The following is a 24,170-nucleotide window of genomic DNA, read 5'->3' on the forward strand; positions in this document are numbered from 1 at the left end:
AAAATCCCCCATCAGGTTGGGAGGCGCAGTGTCATGGCAATGTCACTGGATCAGCGATCCAAAAGGTATGACAACCTAGGTTTGATTCCCACCATGAGAAATGGCGATGTATGAGCCTAATTTTTTTTAAAAAATAGCTAGGTTAATGATGTCCGTGATTGTTAAACCATTCGCTAACATCCTTTAGGGGAAAGAAATTTGCCATCCCTACTTGGTGTGGCCTACATGTGACTCTAGACCCACAGCAATGCAGTTGACTCTTTAACTCTCCTCAGGAATGGTGAAACAACCCAGTCTGTGCAAGGACAATTAGAGACGCACAGAAAATGCTGCCGTCACTGGCAACATCCACATCTCATCAAAGAGAAGGCAAATTGCTTGCGGGATTGGCTGCTGCCTTTCCTTCATTACAACTGCGACAACGCAGCAAAAAATCTTCAGTTCTGAGGAGGAGCCATAATGGACTTAAAACACTAACTCTGTTTCTCTCTCCACGGGTGCTGCCAACCTGCTGAGTTTCTGCAACGTTCTCTGTATTTGTTGCAGCAAATGTATTTAACTGACCATGAAATTTGAAAGGCAGTATATCAATGCAAATTCTTCGGCTGGATGGTCTCTTCATCTCCAACTTAAAAAGGAAAAATCACTTATGAGACACTGGCCGAGAAATGACTGCTGTTGATTTAGGTGAGTGAAATGCCTAGTTAATGTACATGTCTATTTGTCTTCCTGTTGAGTGAACACAGGCATTAATCACCTTGTACGATATACTGAAAGAGCTACCAGACCAACAATAAGCCATTTCTTTCAAGCTAGTCAGCACTGCTAACATTTTGGGGAAATATACAAACAGGTTAACCATTCACCCACTTGCTCAGGTCCCAGTCTGACCGAGCCCAGGACCAGAGGGCATACCCTCAGAGTAAGGGGTCACTCATTTAATACAGAGATGAGGAATTTCTTCCCTCATTAGATAGTGAAACTGTGGAATTCTTTGCCACAGAAGACTGTTGAGGCTGGGCCATTAAGTATGTTCAAAGCTGGGACAGACGGATTTTTACTCAGTAAAAGAATCAAAGGTTGTGAGGAAAAGGCAGGAAAGTGGAGTTGAGATCAGATCAGAGATCATAGGAACTGCAGATGCTGGAGAATCCGAAATAACAAGGTGTGGAGCTGGATGAACACGGCAGGCCAAGCAGCATCTTAGGAGCAGGAAAGTTGACGTTTTGAGCCTGGACCCTTCGTCAGAAATGGGGGAGGGTAAGGGGATTCTGAAATAAATAGGGAGAGGGGGGAGGCGGATAGAAGATGGATAGAGGAGAAGATAGGTGGAGAGGAGACAGGCAAGTTAAAGGGGCAGGGATGGAGCCAGTAGAGGTGAGTGTAGGTGGGGAGGTAGGGAAGAGATAGGTCAGTCCAGGGAGGACGGACAGGTCAAGGGGGCAGGATGAGATTAGTAGGTAGGAAATGGAGGTGCAGCTTGAGGTGGGAGGAGGGGATAGGTGAGACGAAGAACAGGTTAGGGAGGCAGGGACGAGCTGGAATGCAGTAGGGGAGCGGAGATTTCGAAGCTTGTGAAATCCACATTGATGCCATTGGGCTGCAGCGTTCCCAAGCAGAATGTGAGTTGCTGTTCCTGCAACCTTCACGTGGCATCATTGTGGCACTGCAGGAGGCCCATGATGGACATGTCGTCTGAGGAATAGGAGGGGGAGTGGAAATGGTTTGCGACTGGGAGGTGCAGCTGTTTAATGCGAACCTAGCGGAGGTGTTCTGCAAAGCGGTCCCCAAGCCTCCGCTTGGTTTCCCCAATGCAGAGGAAGCCACACCGGGTACAGTGGATGCAGTATACCACATTGGCAGATGTGCAGGTGAACCTCTGCTTAATATGGAATGTCATCTTGGGGCCTGGGATGGGGGTGAGGGAGGAGGTGTGGGGACAAGTGTAGCATTTCCTGCGGTTGCAGGGGAAGGTGCCGGGTGTGGTGGGGTTGGAGGGCAGTGTGGAGTGAACAAGGGAGTGACGGAGAGAGTGGTCTCTCTGGAAAGCAGACAAGGGTGGGGATGGAAAAATGTCTTGGGTGGTGGGGTCGGATTGTAAATGATGGAAGTGTCGGAGGATGATGCGCTGGATCTGGAGGTTCATGGAGTTGTATGTGAGGATGAGGGGGATTTCTTTTTTTGTTATTGCGGTGACGGGGCATGAGGGATGAAGTGCGGGAGACACGGCCGAGGGTGTTCTCGACCACTGCTGGCGGTCCTTGAAAAACGAGGACATCTGGGATGTTCAGGAGTAGAATGCCTCATCCTAGGAGTAGATGCGGTGGAGGCAAAGGAATTGGAAATAGGGGATGAAATTTTTGCAGGAGGGTGGGTAAAAGGAGGTGTGTACTAGTTGGCTGTGGGAGTTGGTGGGCTTGAAGTAGATATTGGTTTCTAGCTGGTTGCCCGAGATGGAGACACAGAGGCCCAGGAAGGCGAGGGAGGTGTTACAGATAGTCCAGGTGAACTTAAGGTTGGGGTGAAATGGATGAACTGATCAAAGTCCTCATGGGAGCACAAGGCGGCGCCGATACAGCCATCAGTGTAACGGAGGAAGAGGTGGGGTTTGGGGCCAGTGTAGGTGCGGAAGAGGGACTGTTCCACGTAACCTGCAAAGAGGCAGGCATAGCTTGGGCCCATGGCTACCCCCTTTGTCTGCAGGAAGTGGGAGGAATCCAAAGAGAAGTTGTTGAGGGTGAGGACAAGTTTGGCTAGGCAGATGAAGCTGTCAGTGGAGAGGGACTGGTTGGGCCTGCAGGACAGTAAGAAGCGGAGGGCCTTTAAGCCGTCTGCATGAGGAATGCAGGTGTATAGTGACTGGACGTCCATGGTGAAAAAGAGGTGTTGGAGACTGAGGAATTGGAAGTTCTGGGCTAATGGTAAGATTCTTGGTAGTATAGATGAGCAGAGGGATCTCAGTGTCCATGTACACAGTTCCTTGAAAGTTGCCACTCAGGTTGACAGAGCTGTTAAGAAGGCATACAGTGTTTTAGCTTTTATTAATAGAGGGATCGAGTTCCGGAACCAAGAGGTTATGCTGCAGCTGTGCAAAACTCTGGGGCGGCCGCACTTGGAGTATTATGTACAGTTCTGGTCACCGCATTATAAGAAGGATGTGGAAGCTTTGGAAAGGGTGCAGAGGGGATTTACTCGGATGATGCCTGGTATGGAGGGAAGGTCTTACGAGAAAAGGCTGAGGGACTTGAGGCTGTTTTTGTTAGAGAGAGGAAGGTTGAGAGGTGACTTAATTGAGACATATAAAATAATCAGAGGGTTAGATAGGGTGGATAGGGAGAGCCTTTTTCCTAGGATGGTGACGGCGAGCACGAGGGGGCACAGCTTTAAATTGAGGGGTGAAAGATATAGGACAGATGTCAGAGATAGTTTCGTTACTCAGAGAGTAGTAAGGGAATGGAACGCTTTGCCTGCAATGGTAGTAGATTCGCCAACTTTAAGTACATTTAAGTCGTCATTGGATAAGCATATGGACGTACATGGAATAGTGTCGGTTAGATGGGCTTCAGATTGGTATTGCAGGTTGGCACAACATCAAGGGCCGAAGGGCCTGTACTGTGCTGTAATATTCTACGCTCTATGTTCTATGTTCTATGGAGGTGGAGGGCGTGGGTGGTGTTGCGGAAATAAGTAGGGAGTTCCTGGACCAAGGGGGAGAAAATGGAGTCCAGATAGGTGGAGATGAGTTCGGTGGGGCAGTAGCAGGCGGAGACAATGGATCGATCAGGGCAGGCAGGTTTGTGGATTTTGGGAAGGAGATAGAAGCGGGCGGTGCGAGGTTGGGGAACAATGAGGTTGGAGGCTGTGGGTGGGAGGTCCTCTGAGGTGATGAGGTTGTGGATGGTTTGGGAGATGATGGTTTGGTGCTCAGGAGTGGGGTCATGATCAAGGGGCCGGTAGGGGGAGGTGTCGGAGAGTTGGCATCTGGCCTCGGCGATGTAGAGGTCAGTGCGCCATACTACCACTGCGCCACGCTTGTCTGCGGTTTTGATGGTGAGGTTGGAATTGGAGCGGAGGGAACAGAGGGCTGCACTTTCTGTGGGGAGAGATTGGAGTGGGTGAGAGGGGTGGAGAGGTTGAGGCGATTGATATCGCGACGGCAGTTAGAGATGAAGAGGTCGAGGGAGGATAGGAGGCCTGGGGGTGGTGTCCAGGAGGAGGACTTGTGTTGGAGGTGGGAGAAGGGGCCAGTGGAGGGAGGGTTAGGCTCCCGGTTAGAGAAGTAAGCGTGGAGGCGAAAGCGGCGGAAAAAACTGTTCTATGTCCAAACGTGACTGGTATTCATTGATGTGAGGGTGGAGGGGGACAGAGGTGAGCCCCTGCTGAGGACTGACCATTCGTCCTCAGTAAGGGAGAGGTCTGGGGGCGATGGTGAAGTCTCGGCAGGGCTCAGTGTTGCTGTCTTCTCTGGAGCTTCTGGCCGTGGAGTCCTCTATCTTTTCCTCTCTCCATCTTCAATCTGCCTCCCCCCTCTCCCTATTTATTTCAGAACCCTCTTCCCCTCCCCCATTTCTGATGAAGGGTCTCAGCCCGAAATGTCAGCCTTCCTGCTCCTAAGAGGCTGCTGGCCTACTATGTTCATCCAGCTTCACACTTTGTTATCCTTTGAGATCAGATCAGCTATTTTCTCATTGAAATGTAGAGAAGACTCAATGGGCTGAATGGCCTGCTATTCCTACGTTTTATGGCCTTGTAGAATAATGAGGTAAGGACCCGGATGTTTGTGTGAAATTAACCCACCCAATTATAACAGGGTCAGTAGCCTTATAGTCCACAAGCTGCAGGACCTGGGAGAGCAGACAAAGTCTGGGCTGATTTTCCTCGCTCCGAACCATCTTGCCTGACAAGTTGCTGTTTGTGCAAAGTGCAGATTTCTGGTGCTGGCTCGCACCTTGTTTATTTAGTGTGGAGCCTTTCTCCACTGAAGTGTGTACACTGCGCAGTTTGTTTTCATTGATGTGGGGCCTCATGAGGTGAAACATAACAGGCCCTGTGTGCTAATAACATACACTATTCACAGGGCGAACAAAACACTATTCACTGAAAAGTGAGTTAATTACGTCCCATTCGCAGGCTTGTTAACCCACTCTTCGTAGTTGTGTTGATAACAGTGTGTATACAGTATAAGTTAATAACACACAATTAATAGTTGTTTAATTAGGTTCTAAACTGTTTTCACAGTTTCCGGACATGTCTGGAACAGGATGTACTGAGGCCATGAACACAAATAACAGAATGAGACATTTACACCATCACAAAATGACAGAATTGTTATGGAGTGGAATGAGATCGTTTGGCCCATCATGTTCGCACCAGCTCTCTGAATGAACATTGCCATTTCCCCATTCCTTTGTTTGTTTTTCACCTAGCCTCTGATTCAGTGCTTCAATTGAACCTGTCTCCAGCGCAGTGCCAGGCAGTGAGGTCCAGACTCAAATACTCACCCTGCCTGCTCTGTAGTGCAGCTTGTAAAAGTAAACTATTCTCACACCTCCCACCGGGAGAACAGGTAGAAATCAAATCCCACTACTCCCAGAGATAACAAGTGTGGAGCTGGAGGAACGCAGCAGGCCAGGCAGCATCAGAGGAGCAGGAAAGCTGACGTTTCAGGTCAGGACCCTGCTTCAGAAGGGTACCAACCCGAAACACCAACGCCACTATTCCCAGAGTCATCAAATAAGTTAAAGCTTTTTTTTTAGAAAATGCAATGATCCCCAATTTACCTGATTTGCAAACGTAGGTGAATAGAAAGTACAGGGCATGTTACTGGACTGAACAAAAACACAATTTATTTCAATAAGTCTAGCTACAAGTGAACAGGTATAATCATGGGCACATTAGTATTACCTTAATCCCCTCATAAACTCCCCTTTACCCACAGTCAGATAGGGTAAAGTAGATTATAGATAAAGGGGAAAAACAGTTCAGGTGTTTTTGTTCCCAGGTATTGTTATTCAGGTCATCTTTATAACTCCTTTCTGGCCAGCATGTTGCTCCAGTCGCCTTTCTCCAGATGATCCCACTATTCAGTGACAGAAAAAATGTGGGTGGTTCCTTCAAAACTTGCAGTTAAAAATCACAGCTTGAAACATCTATTGTAGGAAAGATGAATCAGGGTGTCTTTGAATTTACAGTGAGTTTTGACAGCAGTGGAATAGAGGCCACTTCTGATCTGGGGAAGAATTGAACACTCCTCTCTCTCTCTCTCTCTCTCTCTCTCTGTCCCTTCATCTCTCTCCACCTCTGTCTCTTTCTCTCCCTCTGTCTCTCTCTCTCCCCCTCTTTCTCTCTACAATTTGTTTCCTGCTACAATCTGTTCAGTTACCTGAGAACCAATCACACAGGCAAAAAAGCTACCTGATTCTCCAGCATCTGCAGTTCCCATTATCTCTGTCATGGATAACTGGTCACTAGTCCGTGGATCGATCATCCTCTTGTTGCCAACGAGATCTGCACCTGCACACTTCCTCAGCTTCGAACTCAGTTGAGGGACTGCAGTCATTCCCTCTGAACATCAGTTTTAAAATAGCTTTGTCTCATTTCAGTCCACCGTTTTCAAAAGCACAAAATAAAAGGACATGGGCCTTACACTACCAGTGTCCAAAAAGTAGATCCCCAGCTTCAGAGATAATGGGAACTGCAGATGCTGGAGAATCCGAGATAACAAGGTGCAGAGCTGGATGAACACAGCAGGCCAAGCAGCATCTTAAGAGCAGGAAAGCTAACGTTTCGGGCCTAGACCCAAAGGGTCTTCCAATGAAGGGCTGAGGCCCGAAACGTCAGCTTTCCTGCTCTTAAGATGCTGCCTGGCCTGATGTGTGCATCCAGCTCTGCACCTTGTTATCACCAGCATCAATCTCAGTTTGGTATGTGGGAATATTGAAATAGACCAAATTTCTGCTGTCATTGGCTTGTTATCTAAAGCTCTGACTGGATATGAATATTTGGCTCCGGTGACAGGTGAAGTGAGGAGATTTCTGCATCTTTCTCATCCTTTTAATCCCTTTGATTGTTCAATAAGTCAATACTATAAGGACTCCTGGTGGCTCGGCCATTAAATGCACTGACATACAGTGACTCATTCAGACCACAGAGATATCCAGAGCTGATCCCTCGGTTGGGCCAAATTAGTTGACCTTGAGATAAACTATCATTGCAGAAAGGAGCTTGATTTATTGTACAGTTCTTCAAAAAGAATTGAATTGAACTGAATTAGCTTTTTGTCACACATATTCCAAGGAGTAGAGTGGAAAGTTTATATGTTGCCACTCACAGTACCATCCTAGGTAAAAAGGTACCTAGGTGCAGCTCCTTTAGTTACAAGATCTTGGAAAATAGAGAAATGAAATGTCCAGCATTGCAGAAATAGGAGTCCAGAACATTGGCCTTCCAACTAGGACACACTGGCACCAAGCTTCCAGTCTGCACTAGGGCCCTGGCTCTAGACAGTGCAGAGCTTCACCTTGAGGATCATGAGGCTGAGAGATCACTCTGGTATCTCCTGAAGACCCGCTGACCATACTGAGGCCATGCCAGGCTGAGAGGGTGCCATGCCATGCTGGAAGGCTGCCATATGGGGCCCCTCGTCATGGCGGTGCACAGGCTGGGAGTCATTGGAGGCTGGGAGTCGATCTGAGGATCAGCTCCCTTGTGTTGTATTGCAGCACACAGCAGGGACTGCGCTTGTGTCTAAGCCTGTGATGTTGACCTAATGCCACTCCAAACTAGTGAGGCCTCTTGTCCAATTTGATCGATGCTTTTTCAGGAAGCCAATGTGAGTTTGATTTCCAATCCTCTGAACTGCACCCTCCCCCCTTAAGTCTCACAAGGATGACCCAGGATCTTGCAAGATCCTTATAATGCACTGTCTCTTTGCCCATCTCAATTATTTCACAGGTTAATGTGATTTATGATATTTCTGTACTCTCCAACTATTCCTTCCTGAACTCTACGATTCCTTCCTTCATGCCTTGTAACACTCACATCTCTCTATTTACCCTCTCCCTGCAAGGTTTTGGTTTTTAAGTTTGGAAGTGGGGGCTTATAAAGATACTGGTTACTAAATGATGACATTCTGATTAACCTTCCCTCCTCATCCTCTCATAACCTTGGTGCTGAGGTGAACTTTCAGCTGAGATCTTTGTTTCTTCTGCACAAACAGAAGCTGAGCTTTACGGTAAATTTTAACGTAAAAAAAACCTCAAAATCCTATAAATTATTTGGGAGGAGTTGAATGTCAAGATGTTACTAAAACATTCACAAAGTACAGAAATAAAAGGCAATTGTACAAGTGCCTTATTGGTCTTAATTAACCAGAATTGTTTCCAGTTATTATACCTATTTCTGTTCCTGACATAGAATAGACGCTCACATATCCAGTGATACACTGAAACTAAGGCCTTAAATAACCTAATTTATCTTTTTGCAGTTGCTTGATGCAATTTCCTTAGAGATGCTTTCAACCCAAGGATTAGCTAAGGCACCTTTCCAACCTATGAATGGGAATTTCATCATGCTTCTGGCCAAGCTACAATAGAGGAGGCCAAGGCTGCTGGAAAATTCTAGAATATCTCACTAGATGAAGCTCTGTGTGTTCCCCTTCGTGGTCATCAGTTCATCACTTGAACATCCACCAGTTTCAGGAGGGAGGTTTTGCTGGAACTGCACACAATATGAGGTCACAGCTGGAGTACTGTGTGCAGATCTGGTCACCACGTGATGGGAAGCCTGTGATTGCGCTGTAGTGAGTACAGAGGAGATACACCACGAAGTTGCCTGGAATGGAGCAACTCAGCGATAAAGAGAGACTGGCTAAGCTTGGGTTGTTTCCCATAGAGCAGAGAAGGTGAGTGGCGGATCTGACTGAGGTGTACAAAGTTATGAGGGGCATAGTTAAGCTAGAATATGAAGATTTCCGTCTCTGTAAATCAGTGTCCAGGCTGCGTATACTGAAGGCAAGGGGCAGGACCTTTTAAGGAGATTTGAAGAAAAATTTTTACATCTAGAGGGTGACCTGGAACTCACTGCCTGAGAGGGTAGTGAAGACAGGTTTAAGAACTATTTGGATGAATGCTTGAAACATCATATCACACAAAGCTACAGGCCAAGTGCTGGAAAATGGATTAGAATAGATGGATGTTTGATGACTAGCACAGATATGGTGGGCCAAAGGGCCTATTTTCCATGCCTTAAAATCTCAGTAACTCGAATGGTGAGGGAGCAAAATCTGAGATGGCTCTCGCATCTCACCCGCACAGATCTGTGTACCTCGTGAAGAATATCTCTGTGACAGACGGTGTCTTCTCCAATCTCCCAATATGTACAAACGAGTTGAACTAGGTCACATGCTTACTGGGTGGAAAATCAGTCAGGCATTTCCTGTCACTCAGGGTGAGGGTTATATCTCCCAGCGCCAGAGATTTCTGCCGGACTTCTGATCTTTCTGCTTCTGACCAAAACACAAGCTGACTGAAACAAGGCCACTTTACTGTCACTCTGAAGTTTCTGACCCCACGTTTGTTTTTAGCTGAGTGATTTTGACGAAAGCCCATCTCTCCGAGCACCACCATGACTGTAAACAGTACAAAGAACAATACAGCGCAAGAACAGGCCCTTCAGCCCGGAGAGAAGTAGGAAAGGAAATGTGGTCGATTTAGAGAGGCTAGCTCATGGCAAGAGGAAGGGAGAAGTTAAAAAGAGCTACGTCAAATATACAGCACAGAAACAGACCAGTCAGTCCATCTGATCCCTACTGACATTTCGTCACAACATGAGTCCCTCGCACCCCTCCCTCATTTTACCCTACGACCCTTAATTTTTAGTATTCACTCGTTGGATGTGCGTGTCTCTGGCTGGGCCCAGCATTTGTTGCCCATTCCTAGTTGCCCTTAAGAAAGTGGGTGGTCAGTTGCCTTCTGAAACTGCTGCCAGCCATGTCCTGTAGGGGCCCAGCAAATCCTCTGATTCCTTGAGAAAACAAAGTGTGAACCTGGATGAACACAGCCAGCCAAGCAGCATCAGAGGAGCAGGAAGGCTGACGTTTTGGGCCTAGACCCTTCTTCAGAAACCACCACAGACATGGTGGGCCAAAGAGCCTATTCCCGTGCTTTAAAAACTTAGTAACTTGAATGGTGAGGGAACAAAGTCTGAGATGGCTCTCGCATCTCACCTGCACAGATCTGTGAACCTCGTGAAGAATATCTCTGTGACACTGTTTTCTGAAGAAGGGTCTAGGCCCTAAACATCAGCCTTCCTGCTCCTCTGACACTGCTTGGCCTGCTGTGTTCATCCAGCTCTACACCTTGTTATCTCGGATTCTCTAGCACCTGCAGCTCTTCCAATCTCTGATTCCATTCTCCCACTGGTACACCCTCTTATGTTATTCAGCTTTACTCTTCCACACATTTACAATTCCCATGTTCAAACAACTTTTGAGGAATTTCTCCTGAATCCCCTTTCAAGTGGATTAATGACTAGCTTATATTTAACAGCCCTACCATAGGTGAACGCATCTTTCCTATGTCTGCCTGACCAAACCCCTTCTGAATAAGAATGTGCTCAGTTAAATCCTTTGATGTGAAGGAGCTAGAACGTTCTGTTACTATAAAATATTAGGAGGGTGTGAATTGCAACACAGTGAGAATGCAGAAAGAGAGGGCAGATGTGAAATGATGGATCCGTTCCCAGCAGAAATAACCAGGGCATGTTCGCAACAGCACCCTCCATGATGATAGTATTAAAACAGAGCAAACCTCAGGGGCTATGATGGGGGGATTTCTCGCGGCTATCTTGCCATGCATTGGTAAAAGCAAAGACACAGGAAGCACTGCAGATGCTCATGAGGCAAGCTGCTTCTGGCAAAGCTTTGGCAGAGTCTCCCTGTCTCAGCCAGCCCTCCCCCTGGTCCCACTGCCCCACATTATAACATATAGGCAAGGTACAGGGGTGGGCAGTTCTCAAACCTTGCTGATAAACTTGAAGCAGTAGCTTTTGAGGTACTATTTGATATATACAAAGCACCTTTTGACCAAGCTGTGAGTTGGTCTTACAATAGTGCAAACCCTCCCTGCTTTGTTTATGAAAAGGGAGCCACAGACAAGTTGTCATGATCTTACTGGAGCATAGCGCTGCTCTCTCATTACAGAACAATGACTGTTGGTGGTTTGATCTGAGGGCCACCACATCTCAGGTGAGGGGACGGGGTGAGGAGGGCAATTCTTCATGGCAACCTCAGCCTGCGTGGGAATTGAACCTGTGTTGTTGGCATCACACTGCTTCCCAAACCAGCCAACCAGCTAACTGAGCTAAACCAACCCCAGGAAGCCAGAATAGGACATTATCCAGTAACATGACAGGGTTCTTCATGTTCTTTCTACAGGACTTGAATCTTGCAAGTAAGGGAGAGAGTGAGAGAGAGAGACAGAGATGTTGCCAAAGCACTCATCAGGACAACTGCAAGAATGCCAAAATTTCAAACAATCAAAATGGTTTACACCACAGAAGGGAAGGGATTCTCAATGGCTGGCAAACCATCTCTGCTTGGCTTGAGGTATTGCCATGGAGAAAGCAAAAATGAACAATTGCTTATTGATTTCTCCACGGGAATGCCTTGGATCAATTAAAATTGATTAGCTTACACATCAGCACCCTTCTCCGTGGTAGTATAAAACTGTTGTGATCATTTGAAATTTGGCATTCTTGCAAAGTGCCCTGTTGAGTGCAAGATGAAAAGCTTCAGTCATAAGCCTCTCTTTTCAGCAACAACAGCAATAAGAAATGATGTGGGCTGAGATAAGATTAGTGACAGCATCAGGTGAGGTGCCCTGCGAGTCCTGCATCACTCGAGAATAGCTCCCTGTACCTTTTCTGCATTTGCCGAGTTCCTCACTAGACAGTGGCAAGTTGCCAACAAAGGAGGATTATTGTTCTGTTAAAAGTCTTAACATCACAACTCACCTCATCAATATTCAGCTTCTGATCTCCCCAAAAGCACTGAACAAGCAAGACTTGGAAAATTCTCAACCTGGAAGTCCGAGCATATTCCTGGTGAGGACAGCTCACCTCTGACTGTGAGGACCATCCATGTTGGTCAGCAGCAGACAGTGTCTCAGGGTACGCTCCATGAGCACCAGCCATATGCATTCCTCATCCACGGATTTTGGAAGCGGACATTTGCCAACTCCTCACAATCCTGACCACGCCGCTCTGACAACCCCCCCCCAACCACCCCCTTGCAGGTTGCTGAGGAAGTAGAGACCTGCACTGCAGGGTGCAAGAGTAATCAGCTTTGAAAGGCTGTTGCAAGGACACTCCACGCAGGAACAGGCCCTCAGCTCATGGGCTTAACCAAGCGGAGGCTTGGGGACCGCTTTGCAGAACACCTCCGCTCAGTTCGCAACAAACAACTGCACCTCCCAGTCGCAAACCATTTCCACTCCCCCTCCCATTCTTCAGATGACATGTCCATCATGGGCCTCCTGCAGTGCCACAATGATGCCACCCGAAGGTTGCAGGAACAGCAACTCATATTCCGCTTGGGAACCCTGCAGCCTAATGGTATCAATGTGGACTTCACCAGTTTCAAAATCTCCCCTTCCCCTACTGCATCCCTAAACCAGCCCAGTTCATCCCCTCCCCCCACTGCACCACACAACCAGCCCAGCTCTTCCCCCCCACCCACTGCATCCCAAAACCAGTCCAGCCTGTCTCTGCCTCCCTAACCTGTTCTTCCTCTCACCCATCCCTTCCTTCCACCCCAAGCCGCACCCCCATCTACCTACTAACCTCATCCCACCTCCTTGACCTGTCCGTCTTCCCTGGACTGACCTATCCCCTCCCTACCTCCCCACCTACACTCTCTCCACCTATCTTCTTTTCTCTCCATCCTCGGTCCGCCTCCCCCTCTCTCCCTATTTATTCCAGAACCCTCACCCCATCCCCCTCTCTGACGAAGGGCCTAGGCCCGAAATGTCAGCTTTTGTGCTCCTGAGATGCTGCTTGGCCTGCTGTGTTCATCCAGCCTCACATTTTATTACCTCAGCTCATGGGCTGGGCCAGGCTGCAGCTCAGGGCTGCTTGCTTACTCTCTTGGCGCTCAGTCAGTCAGCACCGACCTGCCAGCTTGCAGCATCCCTGCCTTGCCATGCCACCCCATGCCTGTTGGTCAGAGCCAAAGTATCACCATATGGCTATGCTGTTTAGTGCAGATACACAGACAGGATACTTGTTATTCGGGATTTGGCTAGGGCTGGGGAAATGGGAGAATGGTGCTGTTTTTGTGAGCAGTACATCGAGACGTCAATCTAACGCCTACAGCATGCAACACACTGCTGCACACATTTATTCAACCACAAAGCTCTGTCAGAAAGTGGTTGGGGCCAGGCCTCAGTCTCCTCAAGGGGGTACACTACAGTCTGTCGGAGGGTCCCGGTGCCATCAGACACAAGCACAGTCCATACACAATCCAGGGCTGGGCCATGGCCAGTCGTCCACTTGGGCCACTTACGGCCAGACTTTTCTGAGCACAGTCTGGGGAGCAGTTGGTCCTGTAGGGTCAGCAGCAGCAGTGTGGGCAGTCATCACTCAGGGGCCTGCAAACACGGCAGTAAAGGGTCTGCTCACAGGTCTAGGGGCTGCTCCTTCTGCGCTGCCTGAAGCCTGGGGTAATCACAGCCCTGAGGGGGCAATCTGTTAATCATTCCATGATGGGGCGGTGGAGGGTTCATCCCGAGAAGAATAGGGGTGGTCTCGGAACTTGCGGGGGCAAAGTAGATGTAATTGCAGAAGTGGGATAAAGAATGGTGATGGGGGAAAGGCCCAAATGTCGGGAGGGGGATGTTAACTGGGGTACACTGGGTTGGGAGTAGGTGGTGCTGGAGGCAGTGGGTTGGGGAAAGGGGGTTGTTGGTCTACAGTGGGAGAAGGGGGCGTTGGAGGCAGTGGGTTGGAGTAGGGGATGTTGGAGGCAGTGGGTTGAGGGTAGGGGGTGTTGGAGGCAGTGGGTTGGGGTAGGGGGTGTTGGAGGCAGTGGGTTGGGAGTAGGGGGAGTTGGAGGCAGTGGGTTGGGGGTAGGGGGTGTTGGACGGAGTGGGTTGGGGTAGGGGGTGTAGGAGGCAGTGGGTTGGGAGTAGGGGTTGTAGGATGAGGTGGGTTGGGGGGAGGGGTTGTTGGAGGCAGTGGTTGGAAGTAGGGGGTGTTGGAGGCAGTGGGTTGAGAGAAGGGGATGTTGGAGGCATTGGGTTGTTTGAAGGGCTTGTTGGAGGCTGTGGGTTGGGGGTAGGGTGTGTTGGAGGCAGTGGGTTGGGAGTAGGGGTTGTAGGATGAGGTGGGTTGGGGGGAGGGGTTGTTGGAGGCAGTGGTTGGGAGTAGGGGGTGTTGGAGGCAGTGGGTTGCGGGTAGGGGGTTTTGGAGGCAGTGGGTTGGGAGTAGGGGGTGTTGCAGGCAGTGGGTTGGGTGAAGGGCTTGTTGGAGGTTGTGCGTTGGGGGTAGGCTATGTTGGAGGCCGTGGGTTGGGAGTAGGGGTTGTAGGATGAGGTGGGTTGGGGGTAGGGGTTGTTGGAGGCAGTGGGTTGGGTGTAGGGGGTTTTGGAGGCAGTGGGTTGGGAGTAGGGGGTTTTGGAGGCAGTGGGTTGGGAGTAGGGGGTGTTGGAGGCAGTGGGTTGGGAGTAGGGGGTTTTGGAGGCAGTGGGTTGGGAGTAGGGGGTGTTGGAGGCAGTGGGTTGGGAGTAGGGGGTGTAGGAGGCAGTGGGTTGGGAGTAGGGGGTGTTGGGGGCAGTGGGTTAGGGTAGGGGGTGTTGGAGGCAGTGGGTTGAAAGAAGGGGATGTTGGAGGGCATGGGGTGGGTGTTGGGTGTGTTGGAGACAGTGGGTTGGGAGTAGGGGGTGTTGCAGGCAGTGGGTTGTGTGAAGGGCTTGTTGGAGGCTGTGGGTTGGGAGTAGGGGGTGTTGGAGACAGTGGGTTGTGGGTAGGGGGTGTTGGAGACAGTGGGTTGGGGTTGGGGGAGTTGGAGACAGTGGGTTGTGGGTAGGGGGTGTTGGAGACAGTGGGTCGGGGTTGGGGGAGTTGGAGACAGTGGGTTGTGGGTAGGGGGTGTTGGAGACAGTGGGTTGTGGGTAGGGGGTGTTGGAGACAGTGGGTCGGGGTTGGGGGTGTTGGAGACAGTGGGTCGGGGTTGGGGGTGTTGGAGACAGTGGGTTGGGGTTGGGGGAGTTGGAGACAGTGGGTTGTGGGTAGGGGGTGTTGGAGACAGTGGGTTGTGGGTACGGGGTGTTGGAGACAGTGGGTTGTGGGTAGGGGGTGTTGGAGACAGTGGGTTGTGGGTAAGGGGTGTTGGAGACAGTGGGTTGTGGGTTGGGGGAGTTGGAGACAGTGGGTCGGGGTTGGGGGTGTTGGAGACTGTGGGTCGGGAGTTGGGGGAGTTGGAGACAGTGGGTTGTGGGTACAGGGTGTTGGAGACAGTCGGGTGAGGGAAGGGGGTTGTTGTTCTGGGCTTGGGGCTGCGGGAGAGTTTATTGGCCGTGACTATCACATGGTGATATGCTGGAAGCTGATGAACTGGGAGAACAGATGCAATCTTTGGAAAAGGAAGGGAATAAAAGCTCTCGGGGTGAGGAACGCTCTCCTTTTATATGACACAGCCTGGCTGCATTGGACACATTCTGCCCCATATGTCTGTCTCTTTCTGGCTCTGTGTACATTGTCAGTTTTAATTGCTTCATTAAATGTGGCATTGCCTTCAGCTGCCAAGACACTGAGCTGTGGACATCCCTCCCAAAATCACTGCCCCTGCACCTCTGTCAACTAAAAACAATTTTTAAAACTTTTTTTTATAAAAGATAGTCTACCTCTTTGACCAAGCTTCTTCTCAGTTACCCTAATGTTGCCTTGATGTGGCTTAGTGGTAAAATTGACTTGTTAATCGCTCTTGAGGAAAGGTTTTTCACTGCATTAAAGGTGCTGTATAAATTCAATTGTTGACACATTAAATGAAAATTCTGGGAGATGCTTCTTAAAATGAGTCACTCAACTACAAACAGATGAACACTGAGAATGTGAACTGTGACTGGACTGCCATTTATCTAATTTCATTTGAACAGAATAACAGTCTGGGATTGATACATCTCTCCCAGCGGCAGATTCCTTTGTTGTATCTGGGCCTTTTATTTCTGGGAGCTCTTTTTGCTCCTTGTCAAGGATTTTACTACTTTCACCACTGACCCTATATCCCACCCCTAAATCTCTCCACAAAACACAAATCAAAGGCTTTCCCACATCTCAATGAGAATGAAGTGGCTTTATTTCCAATTACCCAGACAAGCTTCATGCATTATTGCTAGCTTAACCAATGAAGGAATCCTTTCCCCTTTAGCTTCTTGAGCTCTTTTGTTCTCTGCATTCCCTTACTTTAGAATCACAGAATCGTTATAACATTCAAGGCCATTTGGCCCATCATGAGAGTGCCAACTCTGCAAATGAGCCAAGTACCTTCACCCTGTAATCCTTCACATTCTTCCGTTCCAGACAATGGTCTCATTGCCTTTTGAAAATCTCATTTGAATCCGCCCCCACCACATTCTCAGGCGTAACTTTAACCACTCACTGAATGTAAAGTTTGTTCACCCCGTGTCCATTGATTCCTTTATCAATTATCTTAAAACTGTGTCGTCTCATTCTTGAACTTGCCAAAAGGGAACAGTCTCATCCTATTTAATCTGTCCAGAAGCCTGATCATTTAAAACACCTCAATCAAAACTTTTCTCAGCCTCCCCTTCTCCCAAGGCAATTACCCCAACCTTCTCCAATCTATTGTCATGACTAGGGATCAGAAGTTCAAAATTCAATAAACATTTTTGTAATATTTAATTCCAAAATACTTTTTTTTTAGAAGAAATGAGAAGTGCTACAGATAAAAAAAATCAGAATACTGCAGATGTAAATTCAGTGTTGTCTGACAAACCTCTGTGAGACACCCATAGAATGTTGTACCCGCAGAGTATCAGAGGAATGTTTAATGGAGAGAGACTTAACAGGAGGAAATAAGGAGGAAGCTGATTATCTCTCCGAACCTCATCATAAAACTGTCTCTTGCAGGTATTTGTGTCAGAGATAATGGGAACTGCAGATGCTGAAGAATCTAAGATAACAAAGTGTGGAGCTGGATGAACACAACAGGCCAAGCAGCATCTCAGGAGGACAAAAGCTGACGTTTCGGGCCTAGACCCTTCATCAGAGAGGGGGATGGGGAGAGGGTTCTGGAATAAATAGGGAGAGAGGGGAAGGCGGACCGAAGATGGAGAGAAAAGAAGATAGGTGGAGAGGAGAGTATAGGTGGGGAGTTAGGCAGGGGATAGGTATTTCTTGTGTTTTACACTTTCAGCGAAAACTGAATTAAAACCTAACTGCAATCCTGATCTGGATATGCTACTGTGAAAAGATGTCCTTGTGCAGGGAGGTGTGAGAGCAGTGGTTTGGATTCGAGACCAGTCAAGGCCACAGCTAAAATGGCATTTAAACAGTCCTTGGATAAGTATATGGATAATGATAGGATAGTGTAGGGGGAGAGGCTTAGATTAATTCACAGGTCTGCGCGACATCAAGGGCCGAAGGGCCTGTTCTGCGCTGTATTGTTCTATGTTCTAACCACTTCTGGTCATCTCCACGTTGCAGCTAAAAGAATCCCCTCATTCTGAAAACTAGAATAGTCAACTAGCCAGTACACCAGTCAGAAAGATACAGGATGGAAGGTGATAACAAGGTGTAGAGCTGGATGAACACAGCAGGCCAAGCAGCATCAGAGAAAGAGGAAAGCTGACGTTTCAGGTTGACAGGAATCTCTGGTTGTGAGTGCTGCCAATCAACCAATATTCAAAAGCCAAGAATCCTAAAACTAACGATTTAAACTACCAATGTTCCACACCACCTATGCTTAATGAATGGCCCAGTGAGGCTGACCTGTGTACAGCCGTACAGTCATTGAGGTCTACAGCATAAAAACAGGCCCTTCGGCCCAACTTGCCCATGCCACCCAGTTTTCACAGTTTAAACTAGCCCTATTAGCCTGCATTTGTTCCATATCCCTCCATCCCTATCCCATCTGTGTACCTGTCTATCTGTATGTCTGTTAACTTTCTTTGGGCTGACTTCCTATGCCTAATCTGTGAGTGCATGTGTTCTGCCTTATTAACCCTTTTGTCATTTAGTCACTAATCAGCGCACACTTCTGTTAACTCGAGAAAACCTGGTTAAACTGACTCCTTTCAAAACTCAAATTCATTCAGTCAGGGAGAAATGTGCTAATGAGGGAGGGATCCCTTTATCAATGAATCTGGTAGCGACCAACCAAGGGGGCAGGCAGATAATGAAGGGAAGTCAGTAGATCCTTTCTCACCCAGGAATTTTAACAATTTGACTTATCCCATCTGGAAGTGTCATATCTTCTGGAACATTGCTCAGGGTCTGTTCATAACATCATCGACATGCCTGAAAATCTTCATGAATCTTTACTCTAATGTCCTCATATCTTTTGTAAACTGTGAGTCCTGAAAATGGACACAATACTCTAGATGACGTTGAACCAATGCTTTATACAAGTTTAACTGAATCTCCCTAAAACCTGCGAGAACACACTTTTATTTGAAAAGCTGATTCATTGTGAACAGTAACTCATACTTTCCAACTTTGTTCCTGGTTACACAGCTTCACTATCAAACTGAGTTTGCCCAAACATGTAATCATGAAGAACAGAATAAACTAAGAATGAAGTAATGTTGAACCTATAGAGAACAGTTACTAGACAACTGTTAGAATATCACTTTCAGAAGAAGGTTAAAATGATGGAAAGGATACTGAATGGATTCACTAAGATGATACCAAGGATGAGAGGATCAGGTAAGGCAGAAAAATTATCATTAATTATCATGTTACTTATCATTAACAATATTTATAGTTATAGAGATGTTCTTAGCTGGTAGATAGAAGTGAAAGAAAACATTGCATTTATATTGCAGCTTTCATACAATCAGTTGATCAAAGCACTTTGGAGTTATTAAAGTTCTTTTATTTCAAAAATATTTTATTGTAAAAAATATCTTTATGTATGTATACATAATCACAAATGCAGTTTGGTTCCGTACAGTAGCATATCAAGGAAACAAATAAACATTGAAGGTTAAATGTATCCCAACAAACCAAGGGTACCTTTTACTTGAACAAAGACTCTGTTTACCTTCATTTGAGGCACTGGGAGGGCCTGCTGACTGAATAGACCCCCATTTAACTTCAGCAGAAAGATGTTAGATGGTGGGTCTTTCCCCACTGTGCCTTGGCAGGCAGCTGCCCCAAGCTTTAGTAGTTATGAGTCCTGGACCTTGGAATGTGCCAGTCTGCAGCACTCGGTTGGGGTCAACTCCTTGTTCTGAAGAGATGACTGCCAATGTGCACACAGCATGCCCTGGAATAAGCAGTATCAGTTTAGGTGACGTCGGGAAGAACTCTCCTGCTTGTCTTCAAAATAATGCCATTGGATCTTTAGTGTCGATTTGACAAAGTAGGTATATTCTCACTTTAAACTCTCATTCAAAATTCACTCGCTGGGAAATCAGCCAAGACGTTCCCTCTCAAAAAATAGATGGGACTTGAACCTAGAGTCTTGTAACACAGAGGTGAGATTGTCCAGCAACTGGGGCATTGCGGTTGTATAGAACTTACTGGGGGATGTGCTACAACAACTCCCCCAATAACTTCAACAGCACCTTTTATCCCGTAAATTACCAGCACTACCAGAAATTACCATCAGAAAAATTCAAAAAGCACTAGTATTATTCCATTATAACTACAACACAAACACACTTTGCATTGCACAATACACAGCCAATCACATTAATCAACATGATATGTCTTATTTCTCATTGTTTTCTTGAAATCTGATTTGCAATCTGTTATTTGTGACCATTAGAATGTCAGTCAGAATACATCAGTGTGGTGGCTGTAGGATAGAGGCTCGCACGTGGGTTGAACAGAAAATAAATCAGAGGTCTTTCCAATACCATAGAGGATAAATTTGGGAAGCAACTGCACATAAATGATGGGATTCAAAGAGCAGCAGATACTGGGCCTCAGAATGTATCTGACTGAAGATGCTGTGGTGGGAGGTATTAGCTGTAGACTATAGGTCGGTCATTCACTATCAATGGGCTTCACTTTGAAATATAAATATTTAGCTGAGAGCTAAGGATTTCACCCAAGGCAGTCATATAAATGGGCCTGAACATTAACACCTCTCAGTAAACCCAAGGCTATCAGTTTATTCACATTCCTGCTGCCTGTATCTTAACTCAGTCCACTTTCTATTCGGCTCATTCCTACTCATCTTGTCCTGTTCCAATCCCTCAGCAGTCTTGAGACTCCCTGTCCTCGCACCTTCCTTACTCCTGCTAATCTTCCATGAATTCTACACCTTTCCAATTCCGGCCTGTTGTGCATTTCTGAAATTCATCTCTGCATTGGCGATGGCCATACCTTCTGCAATCTAAGCCCTTAAAATTCTTACTCAAAATCTCCTTATTTCACTTTTCTTCTTGACATTACTACCTAAAACCTACCTGTTCAACCAAGCTTTCAGCCTCCCATAATAATCACTCTCTGTCTGGTACGTTTTATATTAAAATGCAACTTATTATTTAGTTGAATTCTAATTTTCTTGCTCGTGAGCTATGAAAAACCAACACAGAAACAGGAGTAGGCCATTCAGTCTGCTCCCCCATTTAGGTGACGTTCTTTGAGAGATAAATATTGACCAGGGCATCGGGAAGAACTCTTCTGCTTGTCTTCAAAATAATGCCATTGGTTTAGCTGTTTGAACCGTTCGATGCCTTTTACTCACATAACCCTTTATCAAAGAATCCCTCAGTGTGTGGAAACAGGCCCTTTGGCCCAACAAGTCCACATCGACCCTCATTGATCCCACCCAGACCAATCCCCCTATAACCCACCTAAGCTACACCTCCCTGAACACTACAGGGCAATTTCCCAGGGCCAATCCAGCCTAAACTGCACATCTTTGGACTGTGGGAGGAAACCGGAGCACCCGGAGGAAACCCACACGGACACGGGGAGAATGTGCAAACTCCACACAGACAGTCACGTAAGGGTGGAATTGAACCCTGCCCCTCAGTGCTGTGAGACAGCAGTGTTAACCACTGAGCCAACAATCTACCTTAAATATTCACAAAAGACTGTTCTTCCTGCAGTCCTCTCAGATAGAGAATTCCAAAGATTCATCACCATCGAAGCAAAAAGACCTCCTCATCTCAGTCCTGAATGGCAACCCTTTGTTTTTAAGTTATTCCTCCTGATTCTAGACTCTTCAGGGAAAACATCTTACCTGCATCTACCCTGTCTGCCCCTTAAAGTGTTTTGTAGCTACTGCTTGGTCCAAGTAGATCAGAGATAAACTTGAGCTTCTAGCCTTTTAGAAAGAAAAGCAACAGAATGGGAATACGAAGCAGATCTCTCCAGTGATGAAAGGTACCCATAATGTGAACTTAAGTTGGGTCATTTGACCAAGGTTTTGATTGTATGAGTCATGGTTGGCCCCAGGAGAAGAGGTATGTTGAACAAGCTCTCAACAAACTTAGTGATGTTGACCTTCAAAAATTATCACACAAATACTTATTTATGAAGATAACACGAAGGTCACAGAATAAATGCAATTACTAACTGCTTCGGAAGGCACTTTGGTCTCAGGGTCACCTCCAGTCATTGGAAGCCTACTGGGTTAGGTTAAAGAACGCATGATACAATGTTTGTAGTGATAATCTGAAGGGGTCACGTCAAATTTCAAAGCTTTCTCTACCTGTGTATTGCATCCTCATTGTTTGCTCCTTTTTGGAGACTCTTACCGTCACCTCATTCATGTAGGCAAAGCCGAGTGAGACATAAGCACTGATTCTCCACTTGAGACTATTAGTGGCTGCCAATGGGATGTGTGGAATAGCAGATGATGTAATTACAAGGCCTGGTGTGTGGGGCAGGGTCAAGCCCTGAAATTGGTGGGATAAAAAAAGGAGTGGCATTGTGGCTCAGTGGTTAGCAGTACTACCACACAGCACCAGGGAGCTGGTTCATTTCCACCCTCTGGTGATTGCCTGTGTGATTTTTCTCAAGGTGCTCCAGTTTTCTCCCGCGGTCCAAAGGTGTGCAGATGTGGCCATAGGAATTGTCCATGGGAGTGCAAGCTAGGTGGATTAACCAATGGAAATGCAGAGTTACAGGGGAGGGGTGGGTGCTCTTTGGAGGATTGGTATGGACTTGATGGGCTGAATGGCCTGCTCCCGCACTGCAGGGATTCTATCCTATGATTTCCTGTTCAAAGGTGTGATCTTCAAAGCACATGCTAATCCTCCATGCTTTCAGCAATATCTTTTTGTATGTTTTTGCAGGTCCAAATGTGTTGTAGCTTGCTTTCTATTCTCAGCATCAAGGCCACCTCTTTACCACAAAAACATTCCCAGCTCCTTCCATCAGCGCAGTTCCTGGTTTTTACTTTCTTTGACAGATTGAATCCATTGTTGATTGGAACACTGGAATCCAGGAATTTCTGCTGCAGAGCAAGGGTGTTCAATCCTTTCAGTTTCTTATTTTTTAAAAAATCCCTCTCTGCTTTACAATAAAGAGTACCACTTCATCTCAGTAAATGTCCAACCCCACAATTTGATGAGAGTAACCCTAAGTCCCAGTCAATGGGAACATCTGAGAGACATCTAACTAATACCTGAAACGTTGGCTGCTCCTTTCTTCCAGATGCTGCCTGGCCTGCTGAGCTGTCCCAGCCTCCTGTTTGTCTACCTTCTAACTAATCAAGCCCTTTGAATATTTGAGAGATTTTAGTGCAATCACCTTTTAGAATGGTCTCAGACATTTTCACTTCTTCGAACTGTAACTTTTCCATACTCTATATGTGTAGGTTGTATCCGACACTGTCAAATCTCTCAAGGAAGGTCACAAGAGTGGTCAAAATATAGAATGTCTGTCGTGTGTCAGGCCTAAAGCACAGCTTGAACTGAAAATCTTCTCAGTCCAAGGTAAGAATATTACCGAATGATCCAATCTGAGGCTTGTACCACTGAACCACTACATTTTAATCATCAAATCAATCCACATTGTTGTACATGTAATTTTACGAAGGAAAGGATGATGAATCTCACTGAATGAGAACAGTAACATGGGGAAATAATTCTATCAGAGATGACTGCATGAAGGCTTTGAAGTGAAGGTAGTAATAATCATCTTCTGCAATTTGATCTGTTAAAAAGTGGATTTACTGCGGAAGATTAACATAGTACTCAGCATTCAGAGTCAACATGTGACATTGGACTACTGCATGAAATGATTCTAAATATAGTTAACATCCAAGGGACTTCCAACACAGCATACTTTTATATTCTCGTACCTCCCGAGGCGAATTTGCTTTATTTGCTTAGGATATAATTGCTTTTATTTCTTTCATTTATCTTTTCTTGACTTCTTACATTGCTATCTGTGAGAGTCTGAAATACTTCCTTCTGCCTGCGATTTCCTGCTGTGGTTTTGTAGTTCTTGCTGACGTTAATGCTAATGTGCTCCCACCACTCAAATCCCTAGCTTATTCTTTACACATTCACTCACTGGGATTCAAGTGAGTTAGAGTGAAGTCTGGGTAATGTTGTGGTCAATGGACAAGAAGGTGAAGACAATAAACGATATCACACGCACACTCACACACACTCGCACACACTCACACACACTCTCTATCTCTCTCCCTCACACAAATATACACACACACACCCACACACACACACACATACACACACTCTCTCTATCTCGCTCCCTCACACAAATACACACACGCACAGGCACACACACACACACACACACACACACACACACACACACACACACACACACTCTCTCTCTATCTCGCTCCCTCACACAAATACACACATGCAGAGGCACACACACACACACACACACACGCACACACACACACTCACTCACTCACTCACTCTCTCTCTCTCTCTCTCTCTCTCTCTCTCTCTCTCAGAGATAATAGGAACTGCAGATGCTGGAGAATCTGAGAT

General features: G+C 46.7%; 1 long non-coding RNA gene across 2 annotated transcripts in view; it reads left to right on the forward strand.

The window, feature by feature from the left end:
* Positions 1–442: 442 nt before the first annotated feature.
* Positions 443–24,170, forward strand: part of LOC125461756 (uncharacterized) — a 47,712-nt gene continuing 23,984 nt past the window's right edge. Inside the window, exons 1-4 of one of the 2 annotated variants that reach the window (XR_007249545.2) lie at positions 443–687; positions 8,486–8,902; positions 18,751–18,942; positions 23,018–23,135. This is a non-coding gene — a long non-coding RNA (uncharacterized LOC125461756). The remainder of the gene's footprint in view (positions 688–8,485; positions 8,903–18,750; positions 18,943–23,017; positions 23,136–24,170) is intronic. The other variant, XR_007249546.2, reaches the window with a different exon arrangement.

The sequence above is a fragment of the Stegostoma tigrinum genome, chromosome 20 (genome assembly GCF_030684315.1).
Source record: "Stegostoma tigrinum isolate sSteTig4 chromosome 20, sSteTig4.hap1, whole genome shotgun sequence".
Taxonomy (NCBI): Eukaryota; Metazoa; Chordata; class Chondrichthyes; order Orectolobiformes; family Stegostomatidae; genus Stegostoma; species Stegostoma tigrinum.